This window comes from Rhinopithecus bieti, unplaced genomic scaffold, assembly GCF_001698545.2.
Source record: "Rhinopithecus bieti isolate Rb0 unplaced genomic scaffold, ASM169854v2 scaffold_30775, whole genome shotgun sequence".
In the NCBI taxonomy this organism is placed as follows: domain Eukaryota; kingdom Metazoa; phylum Chordata; class Mammalia; order Primates; family Cercopithecidae; genus Rhinopithecus; species Rhinopithecus bieti.
In genome coordinates this window covers 2,601,780-2,616,684 of record NW_016813906.1, presented here as the reverse complement: position 1 = coordinate 2,616,684, position 14,905 = coordinate 2,601,780, and the positions used below count along the sequence as shown (strand labels likewise).

The following is a 14,905-nucleotide window of genomic DNA, read 5'->3' as shown; positions in this document are numbered from 1 at the left end:
ATCTGTTTAGTAATAGAACATAGTTATTTCCCTCTGTGCTATTAGACTAAAGTAAGTACAATTTTTCTCCAAAAAGTAGCAAGATAGCCCAGCCTACTTCAGAGTGGGACTGCTATTCATTCATTCAGTCATGTATCTTCATTCATTCATGGATAAAGCATTTATTGAGCTTATATCACAGGTGCTGAGATTATAAAATGAAAAAACTGCAGTTGAATTCCTCAAGGTGCTCCATTGCCTTTGTAGAGTCAAAATCTCCAGTGGGTGATTAATTCCCCAGTTATTTACCCTCCTGTGTCCATGGCTTTTCCATGTGACTGTGCAGTAGCTTGCCACTCTGAGCCACTGTAAGGCCATGTGACTTGCATGGCCAATGGGATAACCACAAATATGGAGCAAACAGAGGCTTGAGAAAGGTTGAACGATGGGACTTGCCCATTCTTGCCCTCTGTCATCAGCAGGAAAACATGTCTGGGTCACTCTGCTGGAGGATGAGAGACTTGGAACTGAGCCATGCTACCCCAGACATCTATGCTGATGTAGATCCTAGATCAGTCAATAGCCAACCTTCCCCCAGACATATGAGGAAATCCAGGCAAGATCAGCAGAACTACCCAGCTGATCTATAGATCTCTGCAAATCCATGAGTGAATACAGTAAGAACAGCCATGTCCAGTCCAGGCCTTACAGATAATGAGCCAAAGTAATATCATTATATACCACCAAGGTCTGTGGTTGTTATGCAGCAATACTGCAACTAGGGCTAACTAATGAATCACCCCAAGGGCTCAGTCTAGTACTCTTCTTGCTGTAGAGGACTCAGCTGACCTTCAGATGGGATTCTGAGTAGATCTAAAGCTCTTTACAAATCCTGATATTTTTGCCTTTGAAGCCATCCTGGATTTAAAAGCATCTGACTCACATGTGTTACATATACCATATGCTGCCAAATACACTAAGGGTGTTTTCTCTGACCAGTATGGTTGTCAGTGAACACTGGCATCTCTTTGTTAGTGGATTTTCAAATAAGCCTTAGCATACAGGACTCTCTTTCTTAACTACAGGCATTGGAGGCCTCCCCAAACCTATCTACCTCTATGCAGGTCTGGCTCCCGGCCTCAGGCAGCCCTTACCCAAGGGTTTCCTAGAGATCCCCCAGCTTTCACGATGTACAGCAATCTTCTCAGGCTGTCTAGATGACTGAAGTAAAGTGCATTTGATTAGCTATGAGCTATTAGTGATCAAATCACTTCACCTCTCTGAGCTTCAGTTGTTTTATCTAAAAAGAGGATGATAATGCTTAACTCAGAGGTGAGAAATAAAGAGATAAGTATATGGAGCGTATACTGCAGTGCTTAGCAAATAGTAAACATCTAAAAGATGATAGCCATGTTAATTCTCTCCACTCTGCCTAATCTTTGGTTATATTGTGCCCATGATAGGCTGGGAGAGGACCCTCGGCAAATCATAAGGACCATGGAATTAAAATACATAGAAATGGCCTCCTGGAAAACAGCATAAAAGCAAAGTGAGCAAAATTCCCAATCCCAGAACCCCTCAAAAGACTTCATCACCATGTTAGAAAGAGGCTTCATTGTGTGCTAAAATGCTGCAAGAAGGGTGTTGGAGGCAGAAGATTTTCAGCATCTGTTCTTCAGAAAATGCCTTACTTAAAAAAAAAAAAAATAGATCTGTATCTCCATGAATCTTGAAGCCGTAAGAATACAGCTTCAGATTCCCTCCTTCACCCCAGACATATGTACTTAAAAGTGTGGGAAAGGTTATGAGTATTACAAAGACATCTGTTTAAGAAGTTATGAGGGGTGTGTAATCTGGGAAGGTGACCTGGTCAGGACTGAGGTCAAAATTATGATGTGCAGGTAGAGAAATTCTAGTAGGAACCCAAATCAGTTTTTGGTCTTAACAGGTCTTTGGGATTTGTGGGTGAAGGTTAACATTTGGCTAACAGTGCTGGGCCATAAAATTATATTTCAAATGTTGTACAAAGGACAATAGCACACAAATCTAAAATCCAAAGCTCGTAGTTACTTTGGAAACTGGTGTCTTATAATTTCTTACTGTGAAACAAAAATGGAATTTATGAGTTAATTTTGGTTTTGTTCTTGTTAGTTTGTTTGGTAGAGGGACTCAATCAGTGAAAGTTATTCCAGAATTGATTCATATTATTTACATGAAGATAGAAATGACCTGGACTCTTGGTGTCTGTCAATGTTCTTATCAAACTGCGTGGGGACAGTCACCTTAAGGAATTAAATAGCCACTAAGACATGGCATAAAACATGAACACACAAGCTCATTTCTGTAACAGTAATACATTTGGACACTGCATTATCACCTAGGGCTGCCATAACAAATTGCTGTCAGCTGAGTAGTCAAAACAGAAATGTATCCTCTCACAGTCCTAGAGGCTGGAAGTCCAAAATCAAGGGATCCACAGGGCTGCACTCCATCCAAAGACTCTAGGGTAGAACCTCCTTTGCCTCTTCCTAGCTTCTGTGGTTGCTGAGAATCCCTGGCATTCCTTCTCTGATAGCTACGTCACTCGAATTTCTGCCTCCATTCCCAGACGACCCTCTTCCCTTGTGTGTGTCTCTGGTTCTGTTTGTCCTCTTCTCTTCTTATAAGGACACCAGCTCATAATAAATTTAGGGCCACCCTAATCCAGTATGACCTCATTTTAATGAATTACATCTATAAAACCCCTATTTCTAAATAAGGTAACATTCTGAGGTTCAAGTGGACATGAATTTTTGGGGAACACCATTCAAACTAGTATGGACACCAAAATGGAGATAACGGACAACAGGCTTTCTATCTTGCTTCAAAACAGCCAGGAAACAAGTCAATATTTCTTAAGTGTAGTGCATTGTTTGTAACATTATTTATTATGTGGGAGAGCTGAGAGTTTCCTTGGTGGATATGAAATGCCTCTGGGTTTTTTTGCTTGTTTGTTTTCTTTCCTCTCTCTCTCTCTCTCCCTCTCTCTCTCTCTCTCCCTCCCTCTCTCTCAATCTTTCCCCTCCCCCCACCATCTGTTTTGTAAACTATATTGACATCATTCAACTTTTAAGTTGGTGAAAGAAAACAAAACAAAACATATACTTAGCAGAAGATAGAGGCATTTGCTATTTATTATGTCTCAAAATAACAGCCAAAGCAAAGTTTTAATAGAGAACACATGTAACAGATGCTTTATTCGTTTCTTTAATTCATTATATTGTGATATTTGTTTTATTACCAAGGAATGTGTTGGGTGATGAAGAGACTAGAGAGAGAGAGAGGAAAAGACTGGGCTAAACAGAGTTAACTTTAGATGAAAAGTTTTTAAACCCATATATGCATACACAGTTTATGTGGTTGAGTTACTTAATAGAAAGTAATATATGCCAAACATGTCTGCTTCCTTCCCATAGCTGGTGTAGAAAGCAGAAGTTCTGAGTGACTGTAAGTGCCACCACTGGATGTCAATAATTTATCAACCTTTCTATATCTGTAAAATGGGGATAATTATACTTGTTCTGTCTATTTTTCAAATTCATTATGAAGATTAAATGTGATCATGGAAATAAAATGAATTCGAATTCTAAAGTAAAAACATATTCTCATGATTGCTGTAATTACTGTTGGTGCACTTGAATACTGAATGGATATTCTTGGCAAAGCCTAGGATTTATTGTCTTGTACAGTTAAGTAACAAGAGTGACCACCACGTATTGAGCAGCTGCTATAAAGTGCTGTGTGAGTCACTTTATAAAAACAATTTCTACTGCTCAGAATGACTCTGCAAAATAGACTTTATTGTCCCCATTTTGGACAGAAGTAATTGAAAAAAGGTCTAAGTGAGCTCTGCCTGGTCAACTCAAGTTTTAACTTCCGAGTAGCACAACTTGCACATGGCAAGGCCAGGAATTTCTGCCAAAGTCAAGTTGGTTTTTCTTTCTCTCCCCTCCACCAAGATTCTCCTGGGATTTCTTTACACAAACACACACACACGCACACACACACTCACACTCATCTGCATCTTTCTCCCTCTCCCCCATACCAAGGATGTTGAGTAAATTAGTCATTTTTTTCATATAAATCAATCTCAACCATTATTAGATGGCACTTGGGCATAATCAAAAAGAATTGTTTGAGACAATTTTTCGATTTTTATCTGGTTATTTGCAGCCTCTGAGTTTCTGCAGTTCAGTGCAGATGGAATCAAAATGAACCAAGAGTGTTCCACATACAGTTTTGCAAGTCTAAGTACAACCGTTTTCCCCCGCTTAATCCTCGGCTTAGTGCTGGTGTTCAGTGGCGGCAAAAGAGGTTTCCCACTTGCATCTCTGTTCCAGTTTAGCTAGACCCAGACCACTCAGGAAAACCTGGGGTCCTGCCAATTTCATCTGCCTCTCCTCTGTTGAGAATGGAGTGTGTTAATCTTCTAGTTTACAGAAGATAGAATTCAGGAAGATAGCATTGATTTCTAATTACTTTTTATCCTGTCCTTTAACATTTTCTGTTTGATAATGCTTTGTAATGTATCTAATCTAGTAGTACAGTTGCAGAAACACTGGAGATGTGTGCTGAAAAATATTTTACTGATGGACAATATTATTTAAAACAATTTTAAAACCACTGAACCAGAGCAGTAGAAGCATTTCACTCCATCTCTGGCTTGGATTGGTGTTTTTAGAATCCTTGGCATGACCTATTTTCTTTGTAAACTCTGTGAGATAGTTCTTAGGGTAAAGAAGTCCAGAATGGTAATGGCATTTCATTTTTTTTCCCCTTCCTGATCGTGTAGCCGGTTTCGCCTATGAAAATGAGTTAATGTACTAAATGCCCCATTGCCCATTCTTCATGGTTCACCCTGGTCATAACGGTGCAAGTGGGCTTTATCTGAATGATGGAGGAATTGACAACAATCAAAAAGCAGCTCAGCCTCAACTCTCCTTTCTCATACAGCAACCAAAATCACAGCAGCTCAGGGCAGGTAATAACCAGACAATGTTGAAAATGTCACTTAAGCTATTATTTTTTATTAAATCTAAGTAATATCTAATAATAATTGAGATGAATTTATTTAAACCAAATGACTAATATTTAATGCTCACTTTTCTAGTTAGTCACCATTGTGACTCCTCATGTGACCCTAAGTCACCTTGGATTCACCTTAATTTCCTAAACAGGCATGCAAATTCTGTTCATTATGCACAAAGCTCTTTTTGCAATGGTGAGCATTGTCTCACCTCCTCTTGACTTTTGTTAATCTGACAGCCACACAGTCCTTTCTTGGGGAATATTGCAAAGCGTCTTCAATTCAATTGCATTTCTGTGGTCGTGGGGTTTTATGTAATTACAGAAGTTCTGTAGTTGATTTGAATGTTATATCCCTGTTGTGGAATTATGTTTGGACTTTATCCTAAAGGACAGGGAAGGGATTGTGTTTGTTTTGTTTGAACATTTCTTATCACAGAACTATGTTGGAGACAAACCCCAATGACACAAACATTCAAATACCACCTTCAGATGTAATATTGATTTATAAAACAACAGTGCACAGCTGCCAAGCTTCACTCTTGAATACAGAGGGTCTTCAATTCCCAACAAATTACTGGCATTTCTACCAATTTACAAATTAGAGTTTCCTCAGAATATCTCACAGTTCTTAATATTCCAGTCACCTTCCTTTTCAGCCTTCTCTCTTGAAATCTGTGTGTGGGGAGGAGGGAGGAGGGAGAAAGTAGAGCATTTGTAAAATTGGAGTTAAAAAAATCTAGATCAACTTTTATCCTTAGGCAAATTATGCACAGAGTTAAATTAAACCACTATATGTACTTGTAGATTGAAGAATCAGAGGTGGAGGAGGGGTCAGAGACACTGAGATCAAAGTTTCTGTTCTTTGAACAAAATCCCTTTGAAAAGCCCCCCATGCCACCTATCCTGCTTGTTAATGTTTTGACTGGGAGTGTCTAGCCGTGTCATTGGCAGCCGAATATTTTTAGTACCATATTTTGTTTCATTTTCTGTGTGCAGCTAGCTCTACTTAGCAAAGCACCAGATCCTTTGCCAGCTCTGTTCTATGTCTCTTAGGGGAATATTTTTGTTAATTGCAAATATTTGATTGACAAACATAGGATGCAATTAGTAGTCAGGCACAGTAGGAATGTGCAGTGAACTGGATCCCTGAACCAACGGATCTCAACTCTCTCAGCTTGATCTGAAATCGACTAGAGCATTTCAACCATATGTTTGCCTCAAACTTTCTCTTTCCTATGAATGTTGCTTATTTCCCCAAACTAGCTTCTTTTCACCTTGGCTCACTGAGGGAGCTAATTCCTCTATGATCAAGCCAAATGAAGAAAGAAAATTCTTCACAAGTTTCAGTCTAGTGGGGCTATTTGACCATGGCTGTAAAAATTAATGCGGACAAAATTACACATGCCAGTTGTTTCTCTCCAAAGCCCTGGGTGGAAAAAAGAATCTAATCTCTTCTGAATTCACACATTGTATTTTTCATAGCTATTTAAAACAACCTGGCATCTTCTGATTATCTTTATCAATTACATTTTGCTTCTTTATACATACAGCAAGATGAGCCGTTTGTTCTGTCTTACTGCAGTATGTGAAATAAATTTCTGTTTTCAAAATATACCATTTATTTTAAAGGTATACTGTATGCCACAAATCAATGGGAGGTACTGGAATCTGATGCTATCAGATACTCAGAACTTCCTTCCCCCTTGAGAAATTAATTACAACTCACAAAATTTGAGGGGAAAGAGCAAACTTCAAAGCCTTAAGTACCAGCTTTAAAAAGTCTTAAGAAAATGTACGCTGTTTTCCCACATACATGATGTAAAAAACAAAGTTGAAAACAAAAAAAAAAAACAATGTAGTCAAATTGGGGTTGTGGCTGTAAAACACCAGTTCTCAATTTTTTTTTTTTAAACTCACTGATGCAATTCACATGTTATTTTAGGGGGATGAGTTATACAACATGAGTTGCTCTCTCTAAAGGATAAGCAAAGAGTTACCAACATTGTGGGTGAAGAGATAAGACATCTCTCAAAGCTGGAGGAAAGCATACTATATGCTTATGAAGATTCTGCAAGTTCATGGCAAATGATGTGGGGTCTTCAACGAAGATGGGGAACCTGAAACCCAGGGAGATTTTAAATTAGTTCAAGGACACACTGGAAGTGCTTGGTGATATGGAAATACAGGGCAGGAATCCTGACATGCAGCCCATGAAACCAGAATGTTTGTCAAGTCTGTCAATTATAATGTGCCACATTCCAAATAAAGCTTTAAAAACAGGTGTCGCAAGGCTGCAAGGCACTGCTGTGGTTCATCTTGACCATCCTCCTGCCTCTAGAAAAGCTGTGATTAATTTTTTAAAACTAGCAGTCTGCTTCAAACATACAAATAAAAGGTGCTCTTCATGTTTAGAATTTAAATAAAACCATAGTAGAACAAACTAGGAATTTGGAAAAATAAGAAAACAATCTCTTGTTCTCTTGTTTTTCTCTCTTTTTTTTCCCCCTTCTTGGAATGATGATCCTAAGCTCAGTGACCATGAAACTACTGGGATGAATCTGGTTTACTGCATACAGCACTGACCCAGTAGCTCCTTGGGTGTCTGTGTGCCCTGTGGCTTTTGCCATTAGTCAAGGCATTGTCTAAACTGACCACATCAGCTAAGGCCCCCTCACTCACGTAAGCTCACCATATGCCTGGATGCCATAGATCCTTGGAAATAGACAAGTTTAGAGGTGGAAGGGATCAGGAAGGAAATGCACCCATTCAACAGATGAGACATTAGAGGCTCAGCAAGTGGTGACTGTTTTGAATAACTTCAAGTAATACCAAAGCCAGCTTCTGAATGCTTTAATGGTTTGAGCCCTGCAAGCCTGGAAGAGTATGAGGTATGGGGGAGAAATCAATGAGAAGAATAAATTGAAGCAGCTACACAGATAGATTTGACTGATCTAGTGAGATGATTTGACTGATCTTCTGAGATGAACATTTTGTATGTGGGGAGGTGGGGCTAGTGAGGGAAGGACAGTGTATGTTTTTTAGATTAGAATAAGCTAACACCTCAGGTGACGAGTCCATAACCTCAAACTTTCTGATAGGAAATCAGATAATGCACTGGATACATTTTTAAGGTATATATTTCCCTAAATGCTGCCTTCAGAGAAAACTAGTGGCCCTCAGGCAATCAAGTCTCTTCTCAGAACTTTCTCATTTGTCTCAGTTTGCAATTCATTTGCTAATGCTGTGGCCCGTAAGTGAGCTCACATCTAAGATTGTAAAGGCTTGTGTATGGGGACTCTTCTCTTTTTTTTATAACTCTTAGTAAGTACTCTGCCATTCTACCAGAGGCTGGCAAATATAAGTGTGCACCAGAAGCACCTTCAAGGCCTGTTAAAATGCAGATTGCTGGGCTCCATCCTCAGAGATTCTGTACAACAGGTTTGAGGTAGGGCCCCAGAATCTGCATTTGTATAAAAACTCACAGATGCTACTAATGCTGCTGTTCCAAGGACCACACTTTGAGAAACACTGCTCTTTATACAGAAGCAATCTTCAGTGTATGTTATTTACTAAAAAATCCTTATGTTCACCTGTATAAAAATAGATAATAAAAGAGTTGGAGAATAAAATAATATTGGCATGTACCAGTTGCTCAATAAATATTTTTGACTGATTGAGTTGAGGATTAATGTTACTCTCCATTTACTTATACAGCTCAAAACAAATTATGAAGTTGAGTAAATTCCAAAACTTTTTTCTCTTTTAGCCATATCCCAGACTGGGTTCAAATACATTTATCTAACATTTTGAAACTTTAGTTTTCTCAGTTTTACATTGGGGGAAATGCGGATATTGTAGAGGAGTAAATAAAATAACTTTTGTTGCAGTTCTTCTTAGCAGCATGCTTTAGTGTAAACATCCCGCTTTATCTTATATAACTATTGGTGAAAATAAATTTGCCAACTGGGAGGGGCCCTTCTTCTCTTTGAAATGAATTGGGAGGCATTCTTTAAAATAAGAAGTACATCTTAAATTACGCCTCAAAATCCAATGATCTAAATGCGAAGAAATCTACAGGAAGCCTGTTTATTAATGTGATTCTGTGTGAAAAATAGTATAGAAATTCTCTGTACTAAAAAATATTTTTATTAGAACATTTGAAGCAATTAATCAGTTTGTTTTAATTTATAGGGAATCACTAAATGGTTTAATGAGCTAGCACATAATGAATTAGTAATGGGAAACCTTAAAAATCAGGACACTAAGTGGCCCAGATGTTCATCAGCTGTTTTGGAAGCATATACACCTGTGGCTTAGTATTCAAAAGTTAAGAATATTTTATGTACATTTGTTAGTTTTCTAACAAAATATCTTCTAAAAAATGTAAACACAAGTAAATAAAAGAAAGCAATATGAAAACGTTTCAGAACAGATTTACATTTCTTAATATTCTTTGGGCCAGATACTTATACCTTTGGTTCTTTATATAAATAAAATGAAGGATTCTTATATTCCTGATGAGTTTTATCTTCACATGAAATTAGAAGTAGATGACTCAGTTCTAGATAACAAATATGTTATTTACATATTTATTTTAATTTAACTTACAAGAAAATTTATAGAGTTCTTACTATGTTCCTGGTGTTATTTTAAGTGCTTTATGAATATGAAGTCATTTAATCCTCATACCCCATGAGATGGATATAATTGGGATCACCTCCATTTAACAAGTAAGAAAACTGAGGCACAAATAAATTAAGAAAATTGCCTATAGTCACATAGCTAGTAAATAGCATAGCAAGGATTTGAACCTGAGTGATGTGGGACTGTGTTCCTGCTCATCCTACGCTACTGTCCCAGTGACCCCAGTGACAAATGCTGGACTGGGCGATGTGATGCAATGTATAAGTGGCACACCTTCATGGAATTTACAATCTCACTGGGATTAAAAATGCAACAGCATTTGATAAAACTCAAGTGCTAAAGGACAAGTGCCAATATTTATGGTGTATAGACAGGGCCACAAACTAGAGAGCCCAAGATACAATCTGGCTTGTGGATATGTTTTATTTGCCTCATACAACATTTTGAAATTTTCAGCTAATGGGTTAAAATGAAAATTATATAAATATTCCAGATTTTTCGTCATTTAAAAAAACACAAAACTTAAAGAAACATTGACTATGCCCAAATCTGGCATGAAACAAACAGATGGCATTCAATTCTCTCCTATTTGCTCCAGTCTCTGACATTCACACAATGTGTATATATGCATTTCTATCAGATGCATGCCGTTCATTTATTTTACTTGACGAATCCCTGAGTTGACCCACGTATGTGTGTCCTGAGAAAGGGGTGTTGGATGTCCTGGGACAGCTATTGCCTGGGATACTTGGAGAAGTTTCAGGAAGAAAAGTTATTTGCACTAAACTTCAAAAGAGGAGGACAGGTGGTTGTAACAAGATTGCAGTGAGCCTTCTGATTTTTTCTGACACCCTAGAGTGTATCCATACAAAATAACTCTTCTAAATTCAGCCAAAATAATGAGGAGATGTTGCAGTGTTCTGACACTTATTTTTGTAGTGACTACCATTTGACTAGTCAAAATATTCTTGCCTCATTTTTTATTCACTGTAGTAGTATTGCTAGTCTCACTTCTCTGAATTAGAAAGAAAGCTCCTTCTAAGAAACACACTACACAGAGACAGGGATCTGTTTGTCCTGATCAATACTATACTTCTAGAACGTAGTGCTGTGTCTGGAATGTTGTAAAAGCTCAATAATGTTCTAGGAAAAAAGACACTGGGGAAGACAAAATAAAAGAAAGAAGAAAGGGGGAAGGGAAGAAGGAAGGAAAAAAGGAAGGGAGGAAGGGAGGAAAGGAGAAAGGGAGGAAGGAAGGAAGGAAGGAAGGAAGGAAGGAAGGAAGGAAGGAAGGAAGGAAGGAAAAGAAAGAGAGGGAGGGAGGGAGGAAGAAAGGAAGGAAGGGAGGGAAAGAAAGAGAGAAAGAGCAAACAAAGCAAGGCATCTGATGGCTTCTCTGTGAGTTCTCTCCCTCACTAAATGTTAGTAACGGGGGCTGTTGCTGATATACATCTAAGAACAGCTCAGGAACTTAGTGGGAATTATAAGATTGTACAAGCTCTTTCTATGTTTGGTAAAGGTCAAATTTGCAACTTGTTTAAAAAATCAGGTAGAGCCATGATGCATCAAGGCATATTCCCTAGATGGCCCACATTGGGAAGGTGTGCTTGCTGTGAATGTAGAATCCCCTGTTCCCCCCATCCTCCGTGATCTAATGGCACACAGGGATTATGTATTTATGCATGCCAGGTAATTCCTTTGCACATTCAATTTTGCACACCAAATTTTGGTGGAAATACCCTTAGGTGGAGAAGAGGTCTTAGCAACCTGTAATTTGAGCCTGATATCACAAAGTTCACACAATCCAATTAAATTCAGTTGAGTTGAAAATTATACAGTTAGTTTTGAATAGATGCTAAATCAATCTGACACTTCTTGATTAAGCTGAATTTTTACCTGACTGGTGGGTGCTTCGTTAATATAAGTTTATGTGCTGCCATGTATCTGCCAAAGTGTCATTAAAATTCTCTAGACACAGAATTTGGGAATTGGTTGTTTTATTTATTCATTTGTTATTTTAACTAGGTTGATTTAATTACGAAGTATGCAAACTACAAAAGTAACAAAATTTAATTTTGTTTGGTTGATACTGTGGTTTAAACAGGTGAATGTGGGCTGGGCGCTATGACTCACGCCTGTAATCTCAGCACTTTGAGAGGCCTAGGGGAGGATGGATCACTTGAGCTCTGGAATTTGAGACCAGCCTGGCCAACATGGTGAAGCCCCATCTCTACTAAAAATATAAAAATTGGCTGGGCATAGTGGTGTGTGCCTGTAATTCCATCTACTTGGGAGGCTGAGGAATGAGAATCACTTGAACCGGGGAGGCAGAGGTTGCAGTGAGCCGAGATTGTGCCGCTGCACTGCAGCCCGGGTGACAGAGTGAGACTCTATCTCAAAACTAAATAAATATGAGATGAAAAGAAAAGAGTGAATTTAGATGTCCTTATGAACATGCTCTGCCCAATTTGGCCACAGGCTCCATCATTTCCCATTATATTTCACCAGGTTGTATTACACATTGATGGTACTAGCTCAAGTATTTGGGCTTGCAACCTTAAAAACCAAAATAAAACAAAACAAAATTATGAGCTGACAGTCTAGGACATAACTCTACTCTGTATGGGATCCCAAATCCAACCATCCCTCACCACCTCCACTACCACCACCCCAGTCCAAGCTATTATTATCTCTCATCTAAAGTAATGTTATAATCTAATTATGGGTCTTTCTGTTTCTCTTACTGTCATAGCTCTATGTTCTCTACACAAAAGCCAGCTCAAACAGCTCGTAACCCTCTCATAGCTTCCCATCTCATTGGAATAAAATCCAACAATTTTACCATAGGATTCATGAATGCTGTTTACAAAATATTTATAGGTCTCTGCATAGTGGACACATGGTAGAATTGTGCTCCCTGCCCACACACACCTGTCCCTTCTCTCCTCCTCCGCCATCATTGCATGTGGTTATATGACTAGATCTGGCCAATGAGTTTTTTGTGGAAGTGCTATGTGTCCCTTCCATGCTGGAACATTAATTGCTGATATGAGATCTTTCAGAGATGTCTTTCCTCTGATAATATGTTTGGCAATGATTTTGACAGTGGTTTCTCTGTCCATCTGTTTCCCAGGATGAGGCTGACACAGTGCAGAGCCTCCAACCTAACTGTGGTAGACATGATGTGAGCAAAAAATAAACCTTTCATGTTTTCAGCCATCAAGATTCAGGGTTGTTTGTTACCATAGCATAATCGGGCATATGCTGACTGCTACTCTGACATTTGTCTACAAGGCCTATGTGAGCTAACCTCCACCTATCTCTCTGACCTCATCCCCAACCTCTTTTATCCTCTCCCTTTTTGTTCGGCTCTATTTCCTTTCCTAGTGAATTCCAGCTTTCTGCCCAATATTGGGCCTTTGCACTGTTTAAGATACTTTATGGATGCATCTTTCCATGTTCCCTTACTTCATCAAGATCTTTGCTCAAAAGTCTCCTTCTTAGGGGGAGAATCACTGACTACAGATATAAAATAGCGCCCTTTATTATTCTATTCCTATCCTGTTTATTTTTCTCTATACCTGGGATAGTTTTCCTTTATTATTTTACTTTTTTGCTGCTAAAACTGAAATATGAACTCCTTGAGGGCAGGGGCATTTTGTTCACAGGTGTTTTCCCAGCAGCATGAGCAATGCCTTGGGTAGAGCAGATAATTAATAAATATTAATATTTGATGAATTAATGAATTACTCATTCATTCTTATCACACAACTATCAGTTTTCTCATCTGAAAGTATGGCTTAACATGACCCTCAACCTACTCTACAATGTTATGTTATACTTTTAGAAGTAGACAGCACAATATATTTTATTTTCTCACCACAATGGTAGGTTAATTCACTTAAGTGTTCCTGTCTAAGGTGTCAAGAGGAAGCATCCAATAAATAATGCATTTGAGGCCAATGGGTTTGACCTTTGGGTTCCTCAAGTAGTTTACATTCTCACACTTTTTTCTTATGTTAAAATGATTTCAGAAGGAACTATGAGAACTGGCATGCAATGAAAGGCTGCACATACAGTTGAAATCCTTCACTCTTCTCAAAAGTGAATCTGGGTATCATTTATCTTGGAGGCATTGGCAAAGTTTTGCTTTGTCATACAACATCTATTGATTCTTTTCTAGCAGCCTTGCTTGAAAATTAATATGGAATTTAAGCAATGACCTCTTCTAGAAATAGTGAACATGTAATTTTTTATGCTGAGCCTTCTAAATGTCTAGTAATGGAGTATGGGTCACACTGAAATAGAAGCTTCACTTTCTAACCTGAATTTTACACAATACAATTTTACCTATAAAAGCATATCTCAGTAAACTCTGGAAATATAAATTTGTAATTTCTTCCTAGAGTCAGCCATACAATACAATTACCATGAGAAGATTGCTTTAAACATGCAATTATAAACTTGGTATGATTCTATAAATTACCTGTAATTTATTTATAAATCTGCTGCAAAGGCTAATGTTTAACACATGCAGATATTATTTTATGCTCCCTTTCCCTTAAGTTCTGTTGTATCATTAGATAAATATACTTAATGAGGGTTTATTATGGAAGTAAAATAATCTAAACAGTATTGTATGGTCTACTGTATTATGAAAAAGTGATTTTAAAAGCCTATTAAAGTCCCTGCTTAGGCTTGTCCAAGTTAGCATAAGTGAGGAATGATAACTTAGAAGAAAATTCCTATTTTGATTATTCAATCAAGTATATTCTCTTGTATTATTCAATCAGATCAGCATTTTTCTCATTCTGCTACTTGATGTCTATAAGTCACAGTCAGATAAAACTATAAAAGTCAAGAGAGTAATTTCTTCTTCATGGTCTGTCTATGGTATTAAAAGACCAGGTTTTGAGTCAACTTTTCACCCACCAAAACACGGAGGAGAAACACATATCCCTTACAAAAGACCACTGTAAGTTCTAAGCATCAGTTTGCTTTTTAAAAAGAAATACTTTTCTTTTGCTGTGCAGAAGCTCTTTAGTTTAATTAGATCCCAGTTGTCGATTTTGGCTTTTGCTGCCGTTGCTTTTGGTGTTTTAGACATGAAGTCCTTGCCCATGCCTATGTCCTGAATGGTACTACCTAGGTTTTCTTCTAGGGTTTTTATGGTATTAGGTCTAACATTTAAGTCTCTAATCCATCTTGAATTAAT

The 14,905-nt window shown here is 38.0% G+C and overlaps 1 long non-coding RNA gene across 1 annotated transcript in view; it reads right to left on the bottom strand.

Annotated features, from left to right (window-relative positions):
• Positions 1–5,543: 5,543 nt before the first annotated feature.
• LOC108513338 (uncharacterized) overlaps positions 5,544–14,905 on the bottom strand; it is a 13,460-nt gene continuing 4,098 nt past the window's right edge. The window contains exons 3-4 of the long non-coding RNA XR_001880864.1: positions 7,048–7,163; positions 5,544–5,718 (exon numbers count right to left, since the gene is read on the bottom strand). This is a non-coding gene — a long non-coding RNA (uncharacterized LOC108513338). The remainder of the gene's footprint in view (positions 5,719–7,047; positions 7,164–14,905) is intronic.